The sequence below is a fragment of the Microcaecilia unicolor genome, chromosome 13 (genome assembly GCF_901765095.1).
Source record: "Microcaecilia unicolor chromosome 13, aMicUni1.1, whole genome shotgun sequence".
Taxonomy (NCBI): domain Eukaryota; kingdom Metazoa; phylum Chordata; class Amphibia; order Gymnophiona; family Siphonopidae; genus Microcaecilia; species Microcaecilia unicolor.
In genome coordinates, this window is record NC_044043.1 from 93937741 (window position 1) to 93964975 (window position 27235).

General features: G+C 46.7%; 1 protein-coding gene across 1 annotated transcript in view; it reads right to left on the bottom strand.

Moving 5' to 3' along the window:
- The window catches only part of PHC2 (polyhomeotic homolog 2), a 292890-nt gene that overhangs the window by 227893 nt on the left and 37762 nt on the right, over positions 1–27235 (bottom strand). Inside the window, exon 2 of the mRNA XM_030185734.1 lies at positions 21694–21787. The gene's annotated coding sequence lies outside the window, so the exon portion shown is untranslated. The remainder of the gene's footprint in view (positions 1–21693; positions 21788–27235) is intronic.

The following is a 27235-nucleotide window of genomic DNA, read 5'->3' on the forward strand; positions in this document are numbered from 1 at the left end:
AACGGACGTGAGGGTTCATGTACCCATCATCAAGAAAAAAAACCCCAAACGGAACGAACGGTGCTCATGGGAGTAGAAGAAACCACTGCGCTCTAAAAAGACCTTTGCTGCCCATTTCAGGTTCGCAAAAGAGCATCTTAATGACCCAACAAGACTTTTGGAATAAACATTTTCTAGACAGATGAGTCAAAAACTGAAATTATCAGTCACGACAACAAACATTTTTGTATGGCAAAAATCAACATAGCCTTTCAAAATAAGACCCTCATCATGACTGTGAAAGTAGCAGGCTCAGTGAAGTTTTACATCAACTGGTTGATCTGCCCCCGACGTAGCCAAATATCTCTGACTGATAACCTGGGAGGTTTTTTTTACAAGATCTGCCTTTTGGTTTTATCTTCCACGTTGGATTCGGCGGATCGGCTGCCTTGTTGTTTTCTGACTCAAGATATGGACAGCCTATTCTATCATTTAAAAGGTGTGGATCATGGTGGGCAACCAGGGCTATGGCCCACCTAACATTTAGCTTCACACAGAATCAGCAGCTGGGGTGTTAGGGAGGCAGGGGTGAAGGTTGGTTTGTTTGGCCCACCCGATGATAAGGAGTTCCACTGCCTCGATCACTGATGGAATCATGAATTCTGGTTTATTATGAGCAAATCTGAAAGGAGAATGCCAGGCCATCTCTCCAAGTGCTGAAGCTAAGCTGAAAATAATCAAGCAGCATGGCAGTGACCCTAAGGTGCTAATTTTCAAAGCACTCAGACTTACTATCCAGCTTATAATTGAAAAAGAAAAACGCCTATATTGCGACCCAAATCGGGAGAGACGTTTATCTCACAAAAACGAATAAAGCGGTATAATCGAAAGCCGAATTTGGACGTTTTCAACTGCACTCCGTCGCGGATGCGGACAAAGTTAATGGGGGCGTGTCGAAGGTGTGGTGAAGGCGGAACTGGGGCGTGGTTATCGGCCGATCAGAGATGGGCGCCTTTTGCCGATAATGGAAGAAAAATATGCGTTTTTAGCGAGAATTTAGGGCACTTTTCCTGGACCCTGTTTTTCCACGAATAAGGCCCCAAAAAGTGCCCTAAATGACCAGATGACCACTGGAGGGAATCGGGGATGACCTCCACTGACTCCACCAGTGGTCACAAACCCCATCCCATCACAAAATATGCTGTTTCACAACTTTTTATTTTCACCCTCAAATGTCATACCCACCTCCCTGGCAGCAGTATGCAGGTCACTGGAGCAGTTATTAGTGGGTGCAGTGGACTTCAGGCAGGTGGACCCAGGCCCATCCCCCCCCCTACCTGTTACAATTGTGCTGCTTAATGCTTAGTCGTCCAACCCCCCCCCAAACCCACTGTACCCACATGTAGGTGCCCCCCTTCACCCCTTAGGGATATAGTAATGGTGTAGACTTGTGGGCAGTGGGTTTTGAGGGGGATTTGGGGGGTTCAACACACAAGGGAAGGGTGCAATGCACCTGGGAGCTCTTTTACCTTTTTTTTTGTTTTTGTAAAAGTGCCCCCTAGGGTGCCCGGTTGGTGTCCTGGCATGTGAGGGGGACCAGTGCACTACGACTCCTGGCCCCTCCCACGAACAAATGCCTTGGATTTATTCGTTTTTGAGCTGGGCGCTTTCATTTTCCATTATCACTGAAAAACAAAAACGCCCAGCTCACAAATTGTCGAATAAAACATGGACGTCTATTTTTTTTTTTCGAAAATATGGTTCGGTCCGCCCCTTCATGGACCCGTTCTCGGAGATAAACGCCCATGGAGATAGACGTTTTTGTTCAATTATGCCCCTCCAAGTAACTTTGTAAGTCTATGAGCTTTGAAAATGAGCCTCAGTATGTTCAAATAAAGTTACTACAGAATGGCTGAAGAATAGATTTCATATTTGGATTAACGAGGTCATTGCCCCACCTTAAACCTTATTGAAATGTTATGGCAAGACCTGAAAGTAGCTGTTTATGCAAAAAAAAAAAAACATCAAAATGTCACAGGTGAAACAGTTCTGTAGGGAAAAATGGTTCAAAATTCCAAAATGATGTGCCGAGAGACTGATCAACAATTACAGGAAATTGTGAGCTCAATTTACAGCTAATTAAGGAGGACTGTTCCCTTCTCCACTACTGCCAACTCCAGACTTCGCGCCTTCTGTCTCGCTGCACCTTACGCCTGGAATAAACTTCCTGAGCCCCTACGTCTTGCCCCATCCTTGGCCACCTTTAAATCTAGACTGAAAGCCCACCTCTTTAACATTGCTTTTGACTCGTAACCACTTGTAACCACGCGCCTCCACCTACCCTCCTCTCCTCCTTCCTGTACACATTAATTGATTTGATTACTTTATTTCTTGTCTATTAGATTGTAAGCTCTTTGAGCAGGGACTGTCTTTCTTCTATGTTTGTGCAGCGCTGCGTATGCCTTGTAGTGCTATAGAAATGCTAAATAGTAGTAGTAGACTTATCAGTTACTGAATGAAGAGTTCGAATGTTTTCACATGAGGATACCTATTGTCGAATGAATAATAAATCATATAAACATAAATAAATCAATTTAATCACATCCTTTTTACGTGAGCTATTTACTCAAGAGGACTTGCTTTCTCTCTCACTGGCATTTAGATTAGTATCTAATCAAGTCTGAAATACAAATTACGTTAAACTACAGACCATTCTAGGGGGTTGACAAATGTTCTAAGTACCGTGTAGGTCATGCATTCTCCTTGTACTATGATCAGAAAGAAGACAGCGAGACCCTAACCCCAGCGGAGAAAGAAGAGCACATCCCTTCCCCTACCACCTTCCCTGCTCTATCTGAATACTACTGTATCCAATTAGGTGAGACAGAAAGAGAGCAGCATTTCAATGCAATGCTCTGGCTGAATAATTCATGCAATGTCTAGCCTTGTACTTACTGAGAATTGCCTCAGTCTATCATCCTCCTCCTTACCCCCCTGTATACTTGACTCTGTCTCAACAGGTTGAACTTTTATCCTTGCATCTCAGCACAAACACTTCAAAACAGATTTCCCAGACCTTTTTCCAAAACAAGGATGGCCACAGGGTCCTCCTGCTCCTTCCTTAATCAAAGGCCAGTGAAATGGGCTCCCCCAAAACTGTTTTGATTTATTTTGGGGATGGGGTGGGGGGACAGGGAAACTAGAAGAGTAACCTGGCTGGTTTGCATAACCTTATAATACTAGTAAAAAAAGGCCCGTTTCTGACACAAATGAAACGGGCGCTAGCAAGGTTTTCCTCGGCTCCCCTGCAGCCACTCATGTCCAGTGACCCTCCTCTCCCCCTGCGCCCACTGCAGCCACCCATGTCCAGTGACCCTCCTCTCCCCCTGCGCCCACTGCAGCCACCCATGTCCAGCGACCCTCCTCTCCCCCTGCAGCCACCCATGTCCAGTGAACCTCCTCTCTCCCCTGCCCCCCTCCTGCCGCCCATGTCCAGCGACCCTCCTCTCTCCCTTGCCCCCCTCCAGCCACCCATGTCCAGCGACCCCCTGCCCCCCCTGCAGCCACCCATGTCCAGCGACCCTCTTCTCCCCTGCCCCCCCTGCAGCCACCCATGTCCAGCGACCCTCCTCTCTCCCCTGCCCCCCTCCAGCCACCCATGTCCAGCGACCCTTCTTTCTCCCCTGCCCCCCCCCTCCAGCCACCCATGTCCAGTGACCCTCCTCTGGACATGGATCAGCTGTGAGGCATGGGGTTTTTTTTCCCCCTGGGTTCTGAAGTTGACATCATAATGGCTATGGTGATGTCAGCCTGATCTATGGAGCCTAGCAGACCAACTCGGAATGAGCCACGGTCCCAGGCAGCAAGTCAGAATGTTGGAGGTGAGAATTATTATAAAGGATGGGCAATAAGAAACTTTAAGATGCAATAAAATTTATGTTTTACAGTTCCCCAGTGTCTGGTCAAGAAAGAAATACCTTTCATATGAAAGCAAGATGTCAAGATCTCACTTTTCTTATATCATATTGGTAAACTGACAAGTACAAGTTGTTTTTTTTTTTCACTTAGTTAATAGACTTCTGACTTGTGGCCTATAAAAGGGTTTTCCTGACTTCCGATATACTCAGACCTTTCCTATTAATGCCTCCAGAGGTTTATTACTACTCCTGCTTCCTGCAAACAACACAGCAGTGATTCTCAGATGCAACTCAGCACTTAACCCTAAAGCCCACAAGCCTGGTCACTAGAGAAAGCCCCCAAGGAAACGCCATAAAAAAAGAGAAGCCTCAGGCTAGAGGTAGCCAGTGTTTTCTAAAGTAAAGCAAAATTGTCAGCAGGGGACAAGGCATCCTCTGAAAATCTGACTTCTCCCCCTGTTTACAAAGACGCTGGCGGCTGGCAGTGCGGTAATGCTGAACCAGTGCATTCAGTTTGAATGGACTGTGTCGGCATTGCCGTGCAGCTGTGCAAACTGGGCCTTATAATCTTATAAAATTTCAACGTACAACTCCGTACGACAAAACACAATCCTAGCCTTCAAAATTCATCACCTTGGATTGGTTGTTTGACTTGGGCAGTGGAACTATGAGCTGCAGGACAAAGGATCAGGGCTCGCATCCTATGACCCCATCAGCCTAGGGTATACCACAGGTTGTCCGAGGAGAGGGAGCAAGAGGGATTATTCAGCTACTGCTACTGTGGTACAGGGCTGCCGAGAGGGGGGGGCAAGGGGGACACAGTTCCCTCCACCCGCCCCCCTCCGTCCACCACCGGGCTGGGCCCCTCTGAATTCAAATCATAGCGCCTCACCTCAACCTCGCTCCGTGTGAAAGAAGCACAGCAGCGGTAGTCTGCAGATCGCCTCCCTTCGGGCCTTCTGCAGACTGCCGCGGTTGCGCTTCTTTCACATGAAGCGAGGTCGAGGTGAGACGCTATGATTTGAATTCAGGGGGGCCCAGCCCGGTGGTGGACGGAGGGGAGCGACGACGATGACGACCTTGGGGGGGGGGGGGGGGGGTGGCGGCGGCCTTGCCCCGGGCCCGACCCAGTCTCTCGGTGGCCCTGCTGTGGTATTCCCAGTCAATGAGTGATGCTCTTAAAAGTAGCAACCCCTACAGATTTAAGGCTTGGAAGGGCTCTTCCTGAGGTTAGAAGGCAAGAAGAGAAGACTAACAAAAGAACTGGAGGGGGGGGGGGGGAGAGACTAACAAAAGATTGTGTGTGTGTGTGTGAGGGGAGAGAGAGATCTATGACCTGGAGAGGTTTAAAATTATGCACTCAACTCCATGGTTTTGTTATGGTTCTGAAGTAGCTAAAAATTTGGCATAATTATGTCAATTTCTTAACCCAGTTGTATTTATTGCTCTGAACACTGCTGAAACTGTGGTTCTTTTTGGTTTCACTGTATGGCAAGCTTAAAAGAACCAGACTTCTACGGTCTACGCCCTGATCGTAACTGAATAGATAGGGATGAGTTAGAGCGTAAATTTTAAGGGGCTTCGATGTTAGCTTCAAAACTTTTAGTACAAGAACAAAGCTGGGCAGACTTCTATGGTCTGTGCCCTGAAAATGGCAAGGACAAATCAAGGTCAGGTATACATATAAAGTAGCACATACGAGTTTATCTTGTTGGGCAGACTGGATGGACCGCTCAGGTCTTTATCTGCTGTCATTTACTATGTTACTCTTTGGGGTTCTACATGGAATGTTGCTACTAATTGGGATTCCGGAATCTTGTAACTCTTTAGGATTCCAGAATCTTCAGAACTTTTAGTACAAGAACAGTGCAGGGCAGACTTCTATGGTCTACGCCCTGATCGTGACTGAATAGATAGAGATGGGCTTGAGTGTAAATTTTAAGGGGCTTAGACATTAGCTTCAGAACTTAGTACAAGAAGAGTGCTGGGCAGACTTCTACCGTCTGTGCCCTGAGAATGCCAAGGAAAAATCAAACTCGGGCATACATATAAAGGATGACTTTTAAAATTCAGAAGGAGGGGGCCTGGAACTGGAAGGAAGGGAGGGAGGGAGGGACGACGACCTTGGAACTGGGAGGGAGGGGGGACGGACGACGACCCTGGAACTCGGAGGGAGGGAACGAACTTCTGGTGGGTGAATATTATATGCAGCCTTCCCTTCCCTCCGAGGGTGGGGCACTGAGAGCGAGTGCGAGGCCTGTGGTTGGTCCCTTCTCCTTCTGACGTCGCGTTTCTTTCCCTGGCAACTATACAGAGTTCCCTCGAGGGCGGGGCGATTACGAACCCTACGAACACTACACGGCTTCACCGCCACACTGCCATGGAGTCAGCTTCAGAACATTGAAGGTGTGAATTATCAATATATATATAAACGGCGAGTGACCGTACTCACTGCAAATGCGCAGTAGAGACTTCCCTCTCTGTCCCGCCCCCGCGTCAATACGTGATGACGGGGGGGGGGGGCGGGACAGAGAGGGAAACTGCGCCGCCGACGTTGCTACCGCTCCCTCCCCCCACTCGGAGTCGCCGCCGCCACCCCTCCACCCGGCCCGGGCCCTCCCTTCCCTTCTGAACTTACAGATCCATTCGCCGAACGCAGCAACGCACATCAGCTGAGCTGCAGTGAGCCCTTCCTTCTTTGCCTGTGGCCCCGCCCTCCTGTGACGTAACGTCAGCGAGGGCGGGACACACACAGGCAGAGAAGGAAGGGGCAGCTCAGCTGATGTGCGTTGCTGCGTTCGGCGAATGGATCTGTAAGTTCAGAAGTGAAGAGAGGGCCCGGACCAAGTGGAGGGGTGGCGGCGGCGACGACTTCGAGGGGGGGGGAGCGGTGGCGACTTCGCGGGGGGGGGGAGGGGAGCGGTGGTGACCGCGGGGGGAGGAAAACCTCTATACCAGCCCGTTTTTACGGGCTCAACGGCTAGTTATATTAGATACCACAGTACGACATAGCACACTATACATATCATAGCTGAACACCCTTGCATAAGGTGCAAACACATTATAAAATATTAAAAGAAGCTTAGAATAGTTGAGTATCCATACACCGTCTATCGCATTACAATTCAGGCATCCTGCTGCGCTGAAACATCAAATATTTCAGTTCAAGACGCAATTGTCTAACAACGTAGCATGGCCAAGGCACAGCAGAAGACAGACTCCCTCCGATGACATGGCTTCAGCGCACAAACAAGGCAGGCACGGCACAGGAAAAACCATCCGACTTCTAAGCCATGAAGACCTCCATTTTTGTAACAATTAAATTCTTAAAAATCTTCCTCCTGCGAGTGCGATGTTGCAGGGTTTCCCCAGTGCAAGACCTTCACTGAAAGAACCAGACTAATAATGTAACTTGAAAAGGAATAATGTAGGAAGAAAATCCCCAGTTGGTTGCAAATGAAGGACTTAGGACACCAGATTCCAGGCCTGATTCTGGATTAGGCTGGAAGCTGAAAGTTGAAAAGGGAAACTTCTTGATCAAAAAGGTATAAACTATTATAGCATGCTTTGAAGCAAATCCCTGGATAGCAAGGACAGCACACAGCAAGGCAGTGCTCAGAAGGAAAAGCCAACGCACAAAATAGAGAGAGCAAAGAGAAAAACGAAGGGGGGCAGGATAGAAGCAGTGGTGTAGCTACGTGGGGCCATGGGGGCCTGGGCCCCCCAAAAAATTTCCTCCGGGCCCCCGCCAGCTGAAGTCTTGTCCAGCGCCGGTCTCCGGCGTTGCCTGCCCTGCTCTCTCTTCCACCTCACGCGAAACTTTCAATTTCACTAAAAGTGTGAAACATGGAAAAGAAAATAAGATGATACCTTTTTTATTGGACATAACTTAATACATTTCTTGATTAGCTTTCGAAGGTTGCCCTTCCTCGTCAGAAGAAGGGCAACCTTCGAAAGCTAATCAAGAAATGTATTAAGTTATGTCCAATAAAAAAGGTATCATCTTATTTTCTTTTCCATGTTTTATTTTGTTTGATTTCTATTGATAACCTTAAGAGTGGACTAACACGGCTACCACACTCCTCTACTAAAAGTGTGCAAACCGTGAAGAGAGAGCAGGGTAGGCAACGCCAGAGACAGACACTGGAGAAGGCTTCAGCTGGCGGGGGTTGGGGACCCCCACCAGCCCAAGGTACTTTGCTGTAGCAGTGGCTGGGGAGCGGCAGGGCAAAAGAGGGAGCAGTGAGGTGGCGGGGAGAGGGGCAGCAGACTAAAATATGTGTGTGTGTCCCCCCCCCCCACCTCGGGCTTTGGCCCCCTCCCACCGCGAGGTCTGGCTACGCCCTTGGATGGAAGGGGCAGTAGCAAATTAACCAGCTACTCACACACAGAAAGACCAACAGAGGCTGCACATACTGTAGCAGGGCTCGTTATATACTAGGAGTGGCCTAGTGGTTAGAGTGGTGGACTCTGATTCTGGGGAACTGGGTTCGATTCCCACTGCAGCTCCTTGTGACTCTGGGCAAGTCACTTAACCCTCCATTGCCCCTGGTACAAAATAAAGTACCTGAATATATGTAAACCATAGTTGCAGAAACCTCAGAAAGGCAGTATATCAAGTCCCAGTTCCCTTTACCTATTTGAGATTCTACATGGAATGTTGCTACTATTGAGATTCTGTTGCTACTATTGGAGATTCTACATGGAATGTTAATGTTGCTATTCCACTAGGAACATTCCATGTAGAAGCCTGCCCTTGCAGATCAGCAATGTGGCGGTGCTGGCTTCTGTTTCTGTGAGTCTGACGTCCTGCACGTATGTGCAGGACGTCAGACTCACAGAAACAGAAGCCTGCGCGGCCGCATTGCTGATCTTCAAGGGCAGGCTTCTACATGGAATGTTCCTAGTGGAGGAGTAGCCTAGTGGTTAGTGCAGCGGACTCTGATTCTGGGGTTCAATTCCCACTGCAGCTCCTTGTGACTCTGGGCAAGTCACTTAACCCTCCATTGCCCCATGTAAGCCGCATTGAGCCTGCCATGAGTGGGAAAGCGCAGGGTACAAATGTAACAAAAATAAAATAGATACTATTGGAGATCCTACATGGAATGTTGCTATTCCACTAGCAACATTCCATGTAGAAGGCTGCGCAGGCTTCTGTTTCTGTGAGTCTGACGTCCTGCACGTACGTGCAGGATGTCAGACTCACAGAAGCCTGCGCGGCCACATTGGTGATCTGGAAGGGCTGACTTCTACATGGAATGTTGCTAGTGGAATAGCAACATTCCATGTAGAATCTCAAATAGTAGCAGGAGTGGCCTAGTGGTTAGGGTGGTGGACTTTGGTCCTGAGGAACTGAGTTCGATTCCCACTTCAGGTGCAGGCAGCTCCTTGTGACTCTGGACAAGTCACTTAACCCTCCATTGCCCCAGGTACAAATAAGTACCTAAGCCGCATTGAGCCTGCCATGAGTGGGAAAGCACGGGGTACAAATGTAATAAAATAAATAAATGAGAATACATTGCATTTTACATTACATCCTATACTTATATGACGTGATAACCATGAATGGATGAATGCGGCTTACGCTGAAAGAAACAGGAACATAATCCTAGAAATGACAACATTTTAAAACAAACTATAAAAACAGCTACTAAGCAATAATATCCAGATTAATCATGCTCACTGCCAAAAAAGCACTTGCTGTTATCATGACAGCGCCAGCTTCTGAAACAGCCAGGTTGTCAGATCTCTTTGAAAAATTGCATAATTGGACTGATGGCTGATATATTTTGGTAATTTGCTCCACCACTTGGCTGAGATCCTGAACCTCTTTTGACTTCATGTGCAATTTTAACCTTATTTCTATCTAATTCCTGTTACTCTAACGGTTGGGTCAGGGATGGCAGAGGACCAGAAAGAAGCCTGACCTGCGGCTCTGCAGCTACTCCTTCTCCTCCTACAGCACTTGGACCGGTGAGTGTGAGGAGGGAGGAAAGGGAGGAAAGGGAGGGGGCTCTGGAAAAATGTACAGTGTGGGTGCACGTAAGGTGGGCTGGAAAAATGGTAGATGCAGGGAGGTGGGCTGGAAAAAAAATGTGGATAGAGTGTGGGTGCTGGGGGGGGCCTGGAAAAAAGGTGGATGGAGTGTGTGTGCAGGGAGGAACCGGAAAAAGATGGATGGAGTGTGGGGTGCTGGAAAAGGTGTATGGAGTGTGGATGCAGGGAGGGGGGCTTTAAAAAGGTGGATGGAGTGTGGGGAGCTGGAAAAGGTGTATGGAGTGTGGATGCAGGGAGGGGGGCTTTAAAAAGATGGATGGAGTGTGGGGTGCTGGAAAAGGTGTATGAAGTGTGGATGCAGGGAGGGGGGCTTTAAAAAGGTGGATGGAGTGTGGGGAGCTGGAAAAGGTGTATGGAGTGTGGATGCAGGGAGGGGGGCTTTAAAAAGATGGATGGAGTGTGGGGTGCTGGAAAAGGTGTATGAAGTGTGGATGCAGGGAGGGGGGCTTTAAAAAGGTGGATGGAGTGTGGGGAGCTGGAAAAGGTGTATGGAGTGTGGATGCAGGGAGGGGGGCTTTAAAAAGGGGGATGGAGTGTGGGGAGCTGGAAAAGGTGTATGGAGTGTGGATGCAGGGAGGGGGGCTTTAAAAAGGGGGATGGAGTGTGGGGAGCTGGAAAAGGTGTATGGAGTGTGGATGCAGGGAGGGGGGCTTTAAAAAGGTGGATGGAGTGTGGAGACTGGAAAAAGGTGGATGATGTATATGTGTGTGTGCACGTGTAAACCTGCACGAAAGTGCATGGCAAACTGCAGTGGGGGGTGGAAGGGGGTAATTCATGCCTGGGGGAGATGCCTGACCTTATAATAGGGGTATTCTGCACAAACAAAAAGTACACATAAAGTGTGCAGAATTTTGCAGAATTTTCAAATTTGTTTGCGCAGAATTTCTCCAAGTAATCGTATGCTGCTATGTACTATTTTTTGACTGTTTTTACTGCTGTAATTGTCTATTACCTATGTTCAGCTTATTCCTGCTGTGCACCACCTTGTGTGAACATCTTTAATAAATCCTAACAAACCAACCAACTAACCCTATATTTAACAGAAAACAGGGAAGTATTTCAAAATCAAAAAACTGTTCTCTTACTATTAAAAAAGGAAACCCGGTAAGTTAAATGATTTGTCTGCTTCACAAGCAATTGGTCCACTGGCCAGGAGCAGGGCGCATAGCTACCCCTACAAGGTCCCGTTTCCCAAACGACCTCATAGGTTCCAGCTTGTAAGGGATACTGTCTGCTTTGAAATACCAAGACTCCCTCACCTCTAGACATGACTAAAAGTGCTGGAAAACACGCCTTGCCCACGGGGGATTCTGGTTTAATGTGTTACAGCAAAACCATCCAATTCTCCCCTTCCAATCCTAAATCAAAATTTGGAGTAAGTGTCTCTAAGCAGTCAGGGTAAGTGCAATAAAAACACAGAGGAGGGAAGCATTTCTCCGCTCAGGAGAGAGCCAGCAAGTCATGGAAGGCAGGCAGATCAGCAGTAGGGTATTAGGAGTGCTTCCTACTTACTCCTAGTCTGGAAATGTGGGACCAGCTTCATTTTTTTTTTAAAAGAGACCCCAGGGCCTGAAGTGAAAACCTTTTACAGAAAGACTGGGACAAAGTGCTTTTTGTGCATATTTGCTGTGTCCCTAAACCTCAGGAATCAGCTGGTAAGAGGCCGGGAGTAGGCTGTCCGACACACCTCTGGGGACTGGAAGCAAAGAGGCTGGTGGGTGCCTCTGAGAAAACCAGACTAACATTAATGGGTTTCAGCTTCTCAGCTTAGGGGCCTGCACAGATAAGGCATAATCAGAGTGAGTTCAGGGGTCAGCAGTAAAGACAGTGCATTTGGTACACTTCGGTAATTCTGTGCTCAGTGGAGCCAAACTTGAACCATGTTACTGCCTGACCCTTCACCCCTCCGAGCTCATGCACTTATGGAATAAAGTGTGTGGCTGTAGCTAGTCACACATTTCACGTATCTATCAAAGGCAGGGACTGAGATAGTCATCCTACAATATTTAGGGGAGGGAGAACTTATTTGTATTTCACTGGGTAACAAAACATGGACCAAAGAGGTTGCCGAGAGGCTCAGCTGCCAGACACCAGGGTTCTGGTTTGATGCTCTGATCAGATCTTCTGCACCCTGGGTCACCTAGGAGAGGGAATGCTTCAGAGGCAGCATTCACAGCCCCCAGGGGTGTCAAGGTCATTGTTAAGGGTGAAAGCTGGTAGCTGGATTTAGAATCCAGGATACGGAGTTCTGGAAGGAGCCCCGGTGCACGACTCAGACTCCAGATCGGTGGCTACAATGACAGAGCCTAGGAACAGGGGAGGGGGGTTATTATAAGAGGGGGGAATTCCTAGGTAGTTGGGGGATGCTGAATCTCAGCCAACTGTACACCTGGTAGCATATTTTCAGGGAAGAAACCACTCATGTGATTCTCTTTGAAAAGGAGTTACATGATCCACTGGTACCAAGGAGGTTTTATGATAGGAGAAGTTGAAGCCGTCTCTCCCCCCCCCCCCCCTGCATGCCCAGCATATTGTGCGACCCCCAAACATTCGCAGACGCCACTGAAAACAATAGAAAACTGGCTACATGTGTGTGGGGGTTTTTTTTTTGACAGCTTTATTTATCTGAAAGCTTCCCATATGTAACCCAAGGTTTTTTTTTTTTTTTTTTTTGGGGGGGGGGGGTTATTTTTACCTTCTGTGGGGGGGGGGGTCACCACAACTTGGCCCCAAAGCTCAGGCAGAGCTGGGGGCCAGTCTTAAAGCTGCCCCCTACAACAATCAAGCCTTTCATGACTCCGGAGCCCCACACCGAACGCCCCAGGACCTCCCAGAGGTTTAAAAAAAAAACACACACACACACACCTTGGGTTACATATGGGAAGGTTTCAAATAAAAAAAGCTATCGAATAAAAAAAAAACCAACCCAAACATAGGCAGTCATAAAACTCACAAGTTTCCTACTGTTTTCAATAGCGGCTGCAAATGTTTGGGTCACACAGAGGGGCATAATTGAAAGGGGCGCCCCAGGTTTTCCTGAGGACGTCCTCAAAGGATGTCCCGGCGAAGGGGCGGGGAAACCCGTATTATCGAAACAAGATGGGCGTCCATCTTTCGTTTCGATAATAGAGTCGGGGACGCCCAAATCTCCACATTTAGGTCGACCTTAGAGATGGTCATCCCCGGTTTTCGGCAATAATGGAAACCGAGGACACCCATCTCAGAAATGACCAAATCCAAGCCCTTTGGTCGTGGGAGGAGCTAGCATTCGTAGTGCACTGGTCTCCCTGACATGCCAGGACACCAACCGGACACCCTAGGGGGCACTGTAGTGGACTTCAGAAATTGCTCCCAGGTGCACAGCTTACCTTGTGTGCTGAGCCCCCCCAAAACCTACTCTCCACAACTGTACAACACTACCATAGCCCTAAGGGGTGAAGGGGGCACCTACATGTGGGTACAGTGGGTTTGTGGATCAGAGCATAAGCCAATTTCAAACAACATTATCGGGCTCTTGTGCTACGTCGTCTGATGCGCGTTATGGATGACCAGACTGGCAAGGATAATCGTACTGTTGAACTGGCTCGTAATCTATCACTGTTGGATTCCCTACATATGCAGAAAGAAGCCTGGAATCATGTTACACAGGCAACCATTGTGAACTGCTACAAGCGGGCAAGCTTTGTTAGGGATGTGGAGAGGGACGAAACAGATGCAGCTGTTGCAAACGCGTCAGATGAACAGGCTATTGACATCCCAGCCGGTGTTACTGAAGAGGAGATTCATCACTACGTAGCTGTTGATTATGATCTACAAACAGCTGACGACAGCACTGATGTCCAGATATGCGCCTACACGCAGGCAACGGCTGATGATGAAACAGATGATGAAATGAGCAGCGAGGCACATGCTGACGAAGTTCAACAACCTCCTCCTGTCACTTTTGCAAGAGCGCTGGAGAGTCTCAACACCGTGCAGGCCTATCTGTAGGCCACTGGATGACAGTGCTATGATAGTTTTTACCGTCTGGCAGACGTAGTCTTTGGAACTCACAGACACAATAGTGTACAGAGGACTGTCACTGAATACTTCAAGTAAGCCTAACGTCAGTTAACGGAGACTGTATGACGTCAGTTAACGGAGACTGTATACTGTACGTATAATAAACAGTACTGTACATATGTTTATCAGATGTCAAGCTTCTTTGGGTCACAACGGTTAAGTGCACGCTCCGGTTAACTGCATGTATTTCTTTGATCCCAGACCCTTGCACTTAAGCGGATTGCACTGTACTTTAAACGCATGTGATTGGCTGTATTGTACACATGTACGTTTATAACTGCTGTTGACTAGGCATAACATTCGCACCTTCAACCCAGGACTGGGCAAAAGCACCTTGTTGCTCTCTCAATCCAAGCAACCAGTTAGAGAATTACCTCCTGTAAGTCTTGTAAGAGAATGGAGGAGTTGCCTAATAGTTAGTGCAGTGACCTGAAAACCATGGGAACTGGGTAAAAAAAAGTCCCCAGCACTCATGGCCATGCGGCCGGGAGCCCTTACCACCATCCATTGAGGTGGTGATAAGGGCTCCCATGCTAACCCAGTGGTAACCGGGCAGCTTGATTACTGCCGGGTTATCGCTGTGCAAGCTGGACAAAGGGGGGAATCTGACTATTCATGCTGTCCGCTAACTCCCACACCTTGGAGTCATGATGTAGATAGGAAGCAAAACCATGCATGATTACACATGTCCTCAGCAAGGGGGCTCCTGCATGTTTAAGACTTACCACTAGTGTCTCTTGTTGCCATGAGGCAGTGACATGTCCAGACAGCAAATTTTGGGTGGACCAACAGGTAAAATGGTTGGACATGATGCATTTCCTCTCTGGCCTCCGCTTCCCCCAGCTCAGCTTAAAATTTAAATACCGTAGCGGGTGGGGATCCTTGAGCCCTGCCAGCTGAAGATATCTGAAGGCTGCCAGAATGCTCCTCAGCCAGTCTCAGTAGTCAGATACAGCACCGACACCGAGCACACGCTCAGTTCTCGCATATGAACTGAGCACGCATGAGGTGTCATGTCAGCAGCTCAGGGACACTGCCGAGGCTGGCTGAAGAAAATTCTGGCAGCTTTTGGATTCTCCAGCTGGTGAGGCTTGGGAATCCCATCAGCTACACCAATGGCACACTGGGGCTGGTTGGTCCTGAGCCATGGCTACGCTCCTGTTTTGAGGTGCTGAAAGGAAAGCCTAGGTGCTGGTCTGGACCTAAGCATCGGGCAGAGATGAATTTTTCCGTGACACAGCAGAACAGGTCTGTGTCACACTGGTTGAGAAAAACAGTGCCCTATCGAATGTCTTCTTGGATGGAAAAGGAGAAATTTGCCAGCTCTCAACCTCTTAGGAAACAAAACCAGCTCTTGACCTTGAGTAACCTGTTCTCTTCCTTGATATCCAGTCTTCTCTCTGCTCTGTCAAGTGCGTTTTAATACATGTCATGTACAGGAGCTCTCTGACACCTCATTCATGCAGCCTGCTCTTTATGTAACATCCTTACTATTGAATAATGAGTAAGGAAACATTATTGTAACCCTCCCTTGCCCCCACCTCATGGAGTTTTGGCTCCCTTTTCCAATTAGTGGGCTGCACCACCCAGCACTTACTCTTCCAGGAGACAGGAGATAGGCAGATAGGTAACTCCAGAATTACCCAGGTTCCCCCTAATGACAGGATCACCCGTTTTAAATCTGGCAAAAAGTACACATGTGATAACATGATGATGTGCCCTTTTTATGGCCAGATTTTAAAAAAGGGACACAAGGCAAATAGAATTTAGAATTTTAGAATCCTCATCTGTTCTGTTTCTGGAACATAGCAATACAGAGGTCAAGGAGGTTTTATGACAGGAGGTGGCATGAGCCTGTCTGGCCCATTCTGTGGGCTGAAGCCAGTGGGTGGAACTTTGCCGCCATATTGTCAGGCTTATTTTCGAAAGAGAAGGGCGCCCATCTTTCGACACAAATCGGGAGATGGGCGTCCTTCTCCCAGGGTCGCCCAAATCGGCATAATCGAAAGCCGATTTTGGGCGTCCTCAACTGCTTTCCGTCGCGGGGATGACCGAAGTTCCCGGGGGCGTGTCGGAAGCATAGTGGAGGTGGGACTGGGGCGTGCTTAATACATGTATCGCAACCCCACCCCATACACTCCAAATGCATCGTAACGTAGTAAATGACGGCAGATAAAGACCTGTACAGTCCATCCAGTCTGCCCAACAAGAGAAACTCATTTTACATGGCATGTGATACTTTATATGTATACCCGAGTTTGATTTTCCTTGCCTTTCTCAGGGCACAGACCATAGAAGTCTGCCCAGTATTGTTCTTGTACTAAAAGTTCTGAAGCTAACACCGAAGCCCCTTAAAATTTACACTCTAGCTCATCCCTATCTATTCAGTTACGATCAGGGCGTAGACCGTAGAAGTCTGCCCAGCACTGGTTTTGCTTCCCAATTACTGGTGTTCCCACCCAATCTCTGCTAAGCTTTTTTTTTTTTTTTTTTTAGTTACATTTGTACCCCGCGCTTTCCCACTCATGGCAGGCTCAATGCGGCTTACATGGGGCAATGGAGGGTTAAGTGACTTGCCCAGAGTCACAAGGATCTACCTGTGCCGGGAATCGAACTCAGTTCCCCAGTTCCCCAGGACCAAAGTCCACCACCCTAACCACTAGGCCACTCCTCCACTTGTGGATCCATTCCTTCTAAACAGGATTCCTTTGTGTTTATCTCATGCATGTTTGAATTCTGTTACAGTTTTCATCTCCACCACCTCCCATGGGAGGGCATTCTATGTATCAACCACCCTTTCCGTGACATTACTCCTGAGTCTGCCCCCCTTCAACCTCAATTCATATCCTCTATTTCTACCACCTTCCAATCTCCGGAAAAGGTTTGTTTGCAGATTAATAACTTTCAAATATTTGAACGTCTGTATCATGTCACCCATGTTTCTCTTTTCCTCCAAGGTGGCATGTGTTTCTGTGTATGGCATAATTTTTTGCGAGGTATAAAATGCATACATATTGGTATACAAAAAAACAGAAGAAACCAGTCTTTGCAAGAAAACAACAATAGACAAAACAGCGAAGATGACTAACAAAAATAAAAAAGAAAATAAAAATAAAAACATAAAAATATAAAAAAAATAATAATAAATAAAACAATTTAAAATGTGTATAAAAATTGTATGTAAAAAAGACGACACTACTAATATGAAATCTAAAAATATAAATTTATTAACCATGAAAAAATAATACAAAAATAGGGAGAACAGGACTCGACACAGCTGTGTTTCGGCCGGTCAGGCCTGCGCCAGGAGTCTTCTCACCATATAGTGGTTTCTCACTATTTATACATCGAATGATTTTATGTATTGGTATGCAGGAACCCTGATGGGTAAATTGTGTTGGAACATTAACATAAATAACTCTTCGGCTGTCTCTTCTGAAATTTTGTAGCACTAAAATCCACTCAAAACAGTGCAGAATGGAGATGCTCGGATCAGTGTCTCGTATCTATGATTTGATATTTCTCTGTCCCAGGAGAGCTCACAATAATTTTGTACCTGAGGCAATGGAGAGTTACGTGACTTGCCCAAGATCACAAGGAGCAGCAGTGGGATTTGAACCGGCCACCTCTGGATTGAAAGACTGGTGCTTTAACCACTAGGCCACTCCTCCACTGCTAGTAACCCTGCTTTGCATAGTTCCCTCATTATGTAATAACTTGTTTAAATCGGACATAATGGGCCAAATTCCATAAATGGCACTTTGAAAACTGATGCCGAAAAACCACGGGCTTAGCACGATTCTATAAACTACACTTAAAGTAGGCATACTACTGAAAAAGGTGTGAGCAAAATCTAAATAATAATAAAAAAATAGGGTGCATACCCCTCCGAAGGGACACCACCTTTTAGTGGTAGAGGGGCTTCTGTGTTTCAATGACTCAGAGGGCTATGCTGAAGGGTTACCCATATCAGACAGACCTCTGAGGAGAAACCAGACAAAGAGTGTCCAAACTAGGGAGAGTGGAAAGATGGTGACCTGAAGCTCATAAGCTCAATGGCCCAGCTGTCCTCTGAAGTTCTGTCTTTGTTTACTTGAAATTTCCTCTCTGCATTTGCAGTGACCTTAACTGAAAGGAAGGGGACAATGGGGGGGGGGGGGGGGTCAACCGCCAATGGCCAGCGTTTTGTCCCCTGTGTAGCAAGTGTGGGACCGCTGCGCGACGAGCTGCCCACAGATGACTGGGTTTGTGAGTCCTTTGATTAGCGCCGGCGAAGGAGCGTCAACGCTCTTGGACCTGGAAACAACTTCATCACTCCCGAATCATTTAACCACCATGTCCAAAGGAGTGGAGGAGTGAGTTAGGAGTCCATGCTGAAACGGAAGTCGTTTACAGCTGAACCCGAGTCGGCGGTGCCACTCCTAAACCCGTAAGAGCTATCAGCTTGGAGTTTTTGGCTCCCGTGGAGGTTACATTGAATATCATCTGGAAGGCGCTCCAGGACCTAACGATGGTAGTAAATAACTTTGCTTCAGATATAATCTTATTAGTGAGCCACATGGATAATCTAATCGAATCCTTTGAGAATGAAAAATTGATACAGCAAATGAAGTTCTACAAGAGTAGGAAACGGTTAAGATTTTGAAAATGATAATAGACCAGAAAAATTTGACCAAAATGAATATTATTACAGATGATTAATATCGAGATTGTTGTTTTCCCAGAGTTCCAGGTATGACTCCTAAAGTTTTTTTTCCTCTGAAATGATTCCTCTTAGTATATTAATTCATAGGAGTGAAGCCTGTGAAACTAGGATTACCTTAATCAGTGGGAATTGGATTAGAGATTCAAGTGTTTGTATTGTTAAATCATTTCTGGTCTTAAAAGAGAAAAAAAATGAAATCAGGTGTATTATTTCCACTAATATTGGACAATAAGTATGTTTCCAACGAAATAAATTGACTATACACCGTTTTGGGTCTGAAGAAGCCAACCAGACGATCAATGTGGAATAATGATTCAGATAAATAATAACTGGGGATAATCAGGTTAATACCACGTTTTCTTTGTTTACTGTTGTTTAATTGATCTCCTTGTCTTGTTTCACTCTCCCTATTTTGTGGTCTAAGGAAGAGTATAGAATTACCTGATTGAAATAATTCTTGTGTGTTATTTTCTCTGTATTTCTGGCAAGTTATTTTAGTGCTTGTAAAATTATTATAAATAAAATTAAAAAAAATAGGGTGCATGGGCTATTTGAAAACTGCTCCCCCTTCCTGCAGGTAAAAGTATACACCGATGACTGCAAGCGTGTGGCTATCAAGACCTATTTTCCTTCAACTACATTTGAAATTTGCTACCTTATGCACCCTAGGTTCCCAAACTTTCTCAGTTCAAGGTGCCCCTAGGCCACATATTTCCTTTCAGCTCTTCTCCCCCGCTGCCTACCGCCACTGCTGCAGTTTTGAATCCTACCTTTGTCAGCGGGGATGCCCAAGCCCCGCCAGGTGAAAAGATCCGCTGCCCGGGCTACTCCTCCATGACGCCTGAGCAGCGAGGAGATGACCAGCATGCTTTTCTCACCTGAGCCAGGCACTCCCGCACATGCTCAGTTCATGAAGTGAGCATGCACCTGAGTGCCAGCATCGGTGGCTGAAGCAGGCTGCCAAATTCCTCTGCTCAGGCAGCATGGAGGGGGAGCTTGGCCAGTGGATCTCTTCAGCTGTCGGGGCTTGGGCATCCCCGCCAGCCATTTTGGAGGGGGCCTTAAAATATCCCATGGCTCCCTTGTCGTGGTGCACAGTCTTGGAACCTGCTGCCCTAGACAAGTGCCGTCTGCCTGACGGTTAAGCCTACCGTGTCTTACCCCTATGTCATCCCTCTCTCTTTTCCTAAAAATTTTGTTTATGCATTTTTTTATTTCACAATAAAAGCAGAAAGGATGTTGGTTTTTCTAATTTATTTATTTCACTAGGTCTACGAGCACTCTCGCACTTACAGCATGACACCCGCACAAGACTCAAATCAGCCCAAGCAAAGCCTCTGATTTTTCTCAAATTCATCAGGGTGGATGTGGCTAACCAGGAAGAGATACCAAAAATTTCCTCAGAAATGAAATACAAACAGCTGAGGACAAACAGGAGCACACCTTGTGATTTCGACTCTTCATTATTTTCCTACAGAAAGCCTTGAATGCAGGATGATTGGTGCACCCTCATGAGGCGAAGGCAAGCTGCTTTGCGTGGCCTTTCCAGCTGTTTCTAAGAATCCTGCGGAGTAAAATGCCACAGAGAGAACTTTGCAGGGTTATGTGCTGGGCAACCCTTTTCTGTCCAGCTGAGCCAGTGGGCCACACAGTTGATGTCACTGCAAAGCAGCTCCCACGCCCGGGGTAAGAAAACACTACTGAAAAAAAAAAAACCGCCAGAAACAGGCGAACTATAATCCGACGCTGAGACACGGACAATGATAAGTTATTGTATGACGTTTTGGTTTCAGTTGCGCTGAAACTGGTCGTTTTGCACTGGAAGGATAATTCCCATGTGAATGTGGTGGTGTGGTGGAATTGGATTCTGCTTTATAAAAAACTAGTAAGAAATGCCCGTTTTTGGCAAAAATGAAACGGGCGCTAGCAGGGTAATCCCCCCCCCCCCGTCCTCCCTCCCTCCCGAGTTGCAGACACCCCCTCCGTGCCTCCGTTCCGAGTTGCACACCTCTCCTCTTCGTCCCTTCGTCCCTCAGTGACGTGGTTGCGAGGGCCGCTCCGCCCTCAACGTCATCGCGTTTTGACGCGAGGGCCGCCCCTCCCTCAACGTTATCGCGTTTTGATGCGAGGGCCGCCCCGCCCTCAACATCATCGCGTTTTGACGCGAGGGCGGAGCTACAGTGACTGGAGCCTGCAGGCCAAACCGGATATCTCGGGCGCCTCAAGTTTCCGGCTTGAGGCTTCAAAGTGCCTTTTATATATATATATAGATATGAGCAATCTGCAGTACTCTCCCTGTCTGGACACAAATCAGCTATGCGCAAATGGAAGTCTTTAGACCTTTTTCTATCCAATAAGGACTAATTTTAGGGTTAGAACTCAGCACTCTGTACCATAGGAGCCAACTTTTCAAAATTATTGGGGGTGCTAAGCCCAATGGAAATAACCCCTCCCTGGACACATACAAGGAATTTTCTCAATAGTGGGGGTGCTCAAGCACCCACAGCACCCACAGAGTCGGCTCCAATGCCCTGTACCATATTGTGTGTTTTGTTCTGTTGCATTTTCTGTGGTGTATTGTTATGATTTAATAAACTTATTATAAAATTTAAAAAAATAAAAAAGAAACAAAAGGTCCAAGAACATAGTCAATTTTTTTGAACATGATGATACTAGATAATTTAGGATGTGAAGGTTAAACCTATAGAATATTAAAAAAAAACTCTAATCTTATTTCTTCTAGGCTTGCGTGATATTCACTTACAGTGTTCACTATGTTCATGCAATTTCATTACATATTAATATTTGATACATCTTTATACATAATCGAGTGCAGCTACGCTTCTGGCCTCAAATGACACGTCAAATGGAAAACTTCCTCAGCAGACTCCCGTCCCGGTCTAACAATCTCCTGCGCTTCAGAACAATGCAGATTCTTTTCCAGAACCGAAAAGGTGAAACAATGTATCCTACCGTAGAATGCAGTTTGGAGGCTCTGGAGAGAATCCCATTTATCTCTCTTTGTTCCGCTCTCGCTCTTGTCTCTGCTTAACCTCCGCACACAGCCCTGCAATCAAACACATACACTGGATGAAAAAAAAAAAAAAAACCCACACAGACCCCCCCCCCTCCCACAAACCTAATTTCCTGATGATTATGATGTTGCCTAGCAACATCCAATCAGGGAACGGTTGCCTGCAGTATTTCATGCAAAATAGTTTCAAGAAATTGCAGGGCAGTCCAGGCTGCCTTCATTATCCTACTGTTTTCCCAGAGGAGAAAGCGCTCCCCCCCCCCCTTTGGTAGCCCCCCCACCCCCACCCCAACCCAACCCTTTTCTCCTTACCCTACATTCTAAATAAAACCTCTCCCCCCAGACACTCCTACTATGGCTACTAACTCTAAATTGTACACTACACCACCCTGAATCCCTTGCTCCCCACCCCCCCCAACCTCCCTCTACCTCATCCGCTGCCCTTTCCATTCCATTACCCAACCTTTTCTCCACTTAATCGGTTCTATCCCCTTGCATTAGGCTCATAAAGATGTGCAATGTGCCAGGACAACTGCCTTATAATGAAAGAGGGGAGGGGGGTCACCGAGATGGTGGCACATGGGAGGTGGTTAGATGAGTCTTACAATGAAGTCAGAATAAATGTGGAGAGGCTGAGAAGTGAGAGTGTGACCTGCCGTACGATGATTGTGACGGTCAGTGAGGTGAGTAAGGCTAACCTACACGTACAAATGGAAACTCGGGAACAAACAGTATTATAGCTCTGCGATTTCAATGTTCTAATGTGCTTACTGGGCGTTTCGTTAGTATTATGCTGATATCGTATTATAGCTCTGGTATTTCAATTTCAGTGCTGTTAAATATGTATATTTTTGATACTGTTTTTATTTTTGTTACATTTGTACCCTGTGCTTTCCCACTCATGGCAGGCTCAATGCGGCTTACATGGGGCAATGGAGGGTTAAGTGACTTGCCCAGAGTCACAAGGAGCTAAGCTGCCTGTGCCTGAAGTGGGAATCGAACTCAGTTCCTCAGTACCAAAGTCCACCACCCTAACCACTAGGCCACTCCTCCACTGTTGCTACTATTTGAGATTCTACATGGAATGTTGCTATTCCACTAGCAACATTCCATGTAGAAGTCGGCCCTTGCAGATCACCAAAGTGGCCGCGCAGGACGTCAGACTCACAGAAACAGAAGCCTGCGCAGCCTTCTACATGGAATGTTGCTAGTGGAATAGCAACATTCCATGTAAATCTCCAATAGTATCTATTTTATTTTTGTTACATTTGTACCCTGCGCTTTCCCACTCATGGCAGGCTCAATGCAGCTTACATGGGGTAATGGAAGGTTAAGTAACTTGCCCAGAGTCACAAGGAGCTGCCTGTGCCTGAAGTGGGAATCGAACTCAGTTCCTCAGGACCAAAGTCCACCACCCTAACCACTAGGCCACTCCTCCACTGTTGCTACTATTTGAGATTCTACATGGAATGTTGCTATTCCACTAGCAACATTCCATGTAGAAGTCGGCCCTTGCAGATCACCAAAGTGGCCGCGCAGGACGTCAGACTCACAGAAAGAGAAGCCTGCGCAGCCTTCTACATGGAATGTTGCTAGTGGAATAGCAACATTCCATGTAGAATCTCCAATAGTAGCAACATTCCATGTAGAATCTCCAGTAGTAGCAACGTTCCATGTAGAATCTCCAATAGTAGCAACATTCCATGTAGAATCTCCAATAGTAGCAACATTCCATGTAGAATCTCCAATAGTATCTATTTTATTTTTGTTACATTTGTACCCCGCGCTTTCCCACTCATGGCAGGCTCAATGCGGCTTACATACTGTATACAGGTACTTATTTGTACCTGGGGCAATGGAACCACTAGGCCACTCCTCCACTCCTGTTTCATGTTTGTCTGATTATTAGGTTTCAATTTGCTGTTTTCAACTTTTCCTCATTTATTTTATTTATGTTTGGTCATTTTACTACTGTTAAGCTGTTAACAAGATTGTAAGTTTTATGTTAAACTGTACCTGCAATACAGCACATTGGGTGAATTTCTTCATAAAGGCGGTTAATAAATCCCAATAAATAAATAAATTCACGTTTACAGCATTAATACTATGAAATATACATAAGAATAGCCAAATTGGGTCAGACCAATGTTCCATTTAGCTCAGTATCCTGCTTCCAACAGTGGCCAATCCAGGTCACAAGTATCTTGACAGAAACCCAACATTCTTTGCTACCAATCCCAGGGCAAGCAGTGGCTTCCCCCATGTCCATCTCAATAACAGACTATGGACTTTTCCTCCGGGAACTTATCCAAACCTTTTTTAAACCCAGATACACTTAACTGCTGATACCACATCCTGTGGCAACAAGGTCCAACTATCTGTTGAATAAAAAATATTTCCTCTTGCGATGAAACTACAGTGTAGTAAATTTAAAACAAATCGGAGAAGATTTTTCTTCACCCAATGCGTAATTAAACTCTGGAATTCATTGCCGGAGAACGTGGTGAAGGCGATTAGCTTGGCAGAGTTTAAAAAGGGGTTAGACGGTTTCCTAAAGGACAAGACCATAAACCGCTACTAAATGGACTTGGGAAAAATCCACAATTCCGGGAATAACATGTATAGAATGTTTGTACGTTTGGGAAGCTCGCCAGGTGCCCTTGGCCTGGATTGGCCGCTGTCGTGGACAGGATACTGGGCTCGATGGACCCTTGGTCTTTTCCCAGTGTGGCATTACTTATGTACTTAAAAGCATTTCCATGTAACTTCCTTGAGTGTCCCCTAGTCTTTGTACTTTTGGAACGAGTAAACAATCAATTCACTTCTACTCGTTCTACACCACTCGGGATTTTGTAGACCTCAATCATATCCCACCTCAGCTATCCGTTTTCCAAGCTGAGGAGCCCTAATCTCTTTAGCCTTTCCTGATATGAGAACAGTTTCACCTCCTCTATCATTTTGGTCACTCTTCTTTGAACCTTTTCTAATTCCGCTATATCTTTTTTGAGATACGGTGACCAGAATTGAATGCAATACTCAAGGCGAGGTCGCACCATGGAGCGATACAAAGGCACCATAGTATTCTTGGTCTTATTATCCCTATGCTAATAATTCCTAGCATCCTGTTTTACTTTTTTGGCTGCTGCCGCACACTGGGCAGAAGATTTCATACTATGATTTGTGTTTTGACACTCTCTCCCAAATTCTATAAATGGTGCCTTTCAGTTGTGCGTGATAATTTGGCCACATGGCCAAACTGCACGAACAACTTAATTAAGAAGCCAATCAGTGCTAACTGGTACTTAACCAATTAGAAGCGCTAATTGGCTTTCATTAGAATTTACGTGCACAACGTTCTAGGCGTATTGTATAATGTGGTGCACATCTATTCTAATGAGCGTGGCTGAAAAGGGGGAGTGGCCATGGGCGTAGAATGGGCGGGTTGTGGGCGTTTCAAAAAAACTATGCGCACTATTATGGAATGCACCTGATCTGTGCGCCTAAGTTAGGCGCAGGTATTTAGGCCTGGTTTTAGGTGGCCTAAATAGCGCACCTACATTTTAGGTATAGTTTATAGAATTGCGCTGAGCTCATGGTTTTTCAGTGTCAATTTTTAAGGCGCCATTTATTTATAGAATTTAACCCTACGCACACACATAATTACATATATCTACTGGAGCAGCATTTCGGGTGGGGGTTATCGACCCAGTCCTCAAGAATTCTTTGCCAGAGAATGGTAAAAGCAATTAGCATATCAGGGTTTAAAAAGGCTTGAACAAGTTCTTATGAAAAAAGTTCATAACCATTATTAAGGTGGACTTAGATTTCATGTTGCTTATCCCTGAAATAAAAACAGTGGATCTCCCCCAATTTTACTCTTCTGGGATCCTGGATTGGCCACTGCTGGCAACAGGATACTGGGCTTGAAGGACCTTTGCTCTGTCCCAGGACAGCAATACTTATAATAGAGGGCTCAAGTTTTGGCAGTGTTACACTCTTTCAGCAAGGGAGACTGTTCACAGTAAAACAGGTCCTTCAGGTCCAGCTAGCACTCTCTTGACTTCATTCCTGTCCAGTTAATGGCTGGAGCTCCTTCTAGTTTTAATACCAGCAGCATACCTAGGGCGGTGTGGTGGGGGCGGTGCACACTGCAGGGGGCGTGCAGGGAGCAGCCACCCCGGCTCTGCAGGTTCCCTGCTCCCTCTGATGTTACTTCCTGTTCCGGGGCAGAGGGAGCAGGGAACCGGTGAATTCGACAGCGCCCAGGAAGTAAGAGCAATGCACCTGGGGGGGATGTGTGTTTGGAGGTGATGCGCTGGGGGAGGGAACGATGGTGCACCCGGGGGCGGGGGGGTACGCAGCGGCGATCCGCCCCAGGTAGCAACCAACCAAGGAACACCCCTGGTTAATACAAAATTAATGCTCAGAAATTCACCCCCAAAACTCTGTTTGAAAAGGACAGCAAGTACCAAGTGAAAAAAAAAATCAAATAAAATCCTTCTTCCGTATCATCCCTAGACCACGCTAACCCTCCAAGATGACTCACAAAGCGCCCTTGGGTTTGAGTACTGAAAAAAAAATATTGTGGCAATTCTGAGCCCCCCCCCCCCCCCCCCCAGGCAGAAGCTAGGAGAGGCACTTTGGGGAACATATTCAGCCGCCAGTGGCAAGCACTTTTATTTTATTTTTTTTAGCCACCAGGATATGTCCAGCCGCAGAATATATCTGGGTTTATGTAGCCGGCTATCTCTAATGTGGGTAAGTGCGACATTCAGCACTTAACCACATAAATGAAGGACTGGCTTTTCTGCGATCTGATTTCACCCCTACACTCAGGCGGTTTAGGGGCCTTTTTACAACACTGATGTAGAGCTAACATGGCATTGTAATGCGCCAATCTGGCACCAACGCAGGAGTAAGCCAGAGGCTTTCCACCAGGTTAGCGCAGGAGCCCTTACCGCTTCCTAAATAGGAGGCAGGAAGGGCTCCCCCTGGAAACGGCCACGTGGCAAGTATGCAGTTACCGAACAGCCATTTTCTTTTTTTTTTTTTTTTTGTCTTTTACCCACTGCGGTAAAAAGGGGTCTTGGTGAGCAGCAAATCCACATGTGGACGGTACCACAGGGCCCCTTTTTACCACAGCTTGGTAAACGGGGCCCTAAGTGCTGAATATCAGCACTTAACCACATAAGTACCAGCTCTGCCCACAGACCACCCACAAAACAGGCAGCTTTGGGTTTAGCCCTGTGCGATGATACTCAGCAGATAGCCTGGAACATAGAAATAAAGAAACATGACAGCAGATAAGGGCCAATTGGCCCATCCAGTCTGCTCATCCTCAGTAACCACTTAACTCTTCCTTCCCCTAAAAGATCCCACGTGCCTGTCCCACGTTCTTTAAAATTCAGAAACAGTCCTTGGAGTGGAGGAGTAGCTTAGTGGTTAGTGCAGTGGGCTTTGATCCTGGGGAAGTGAGTTCAA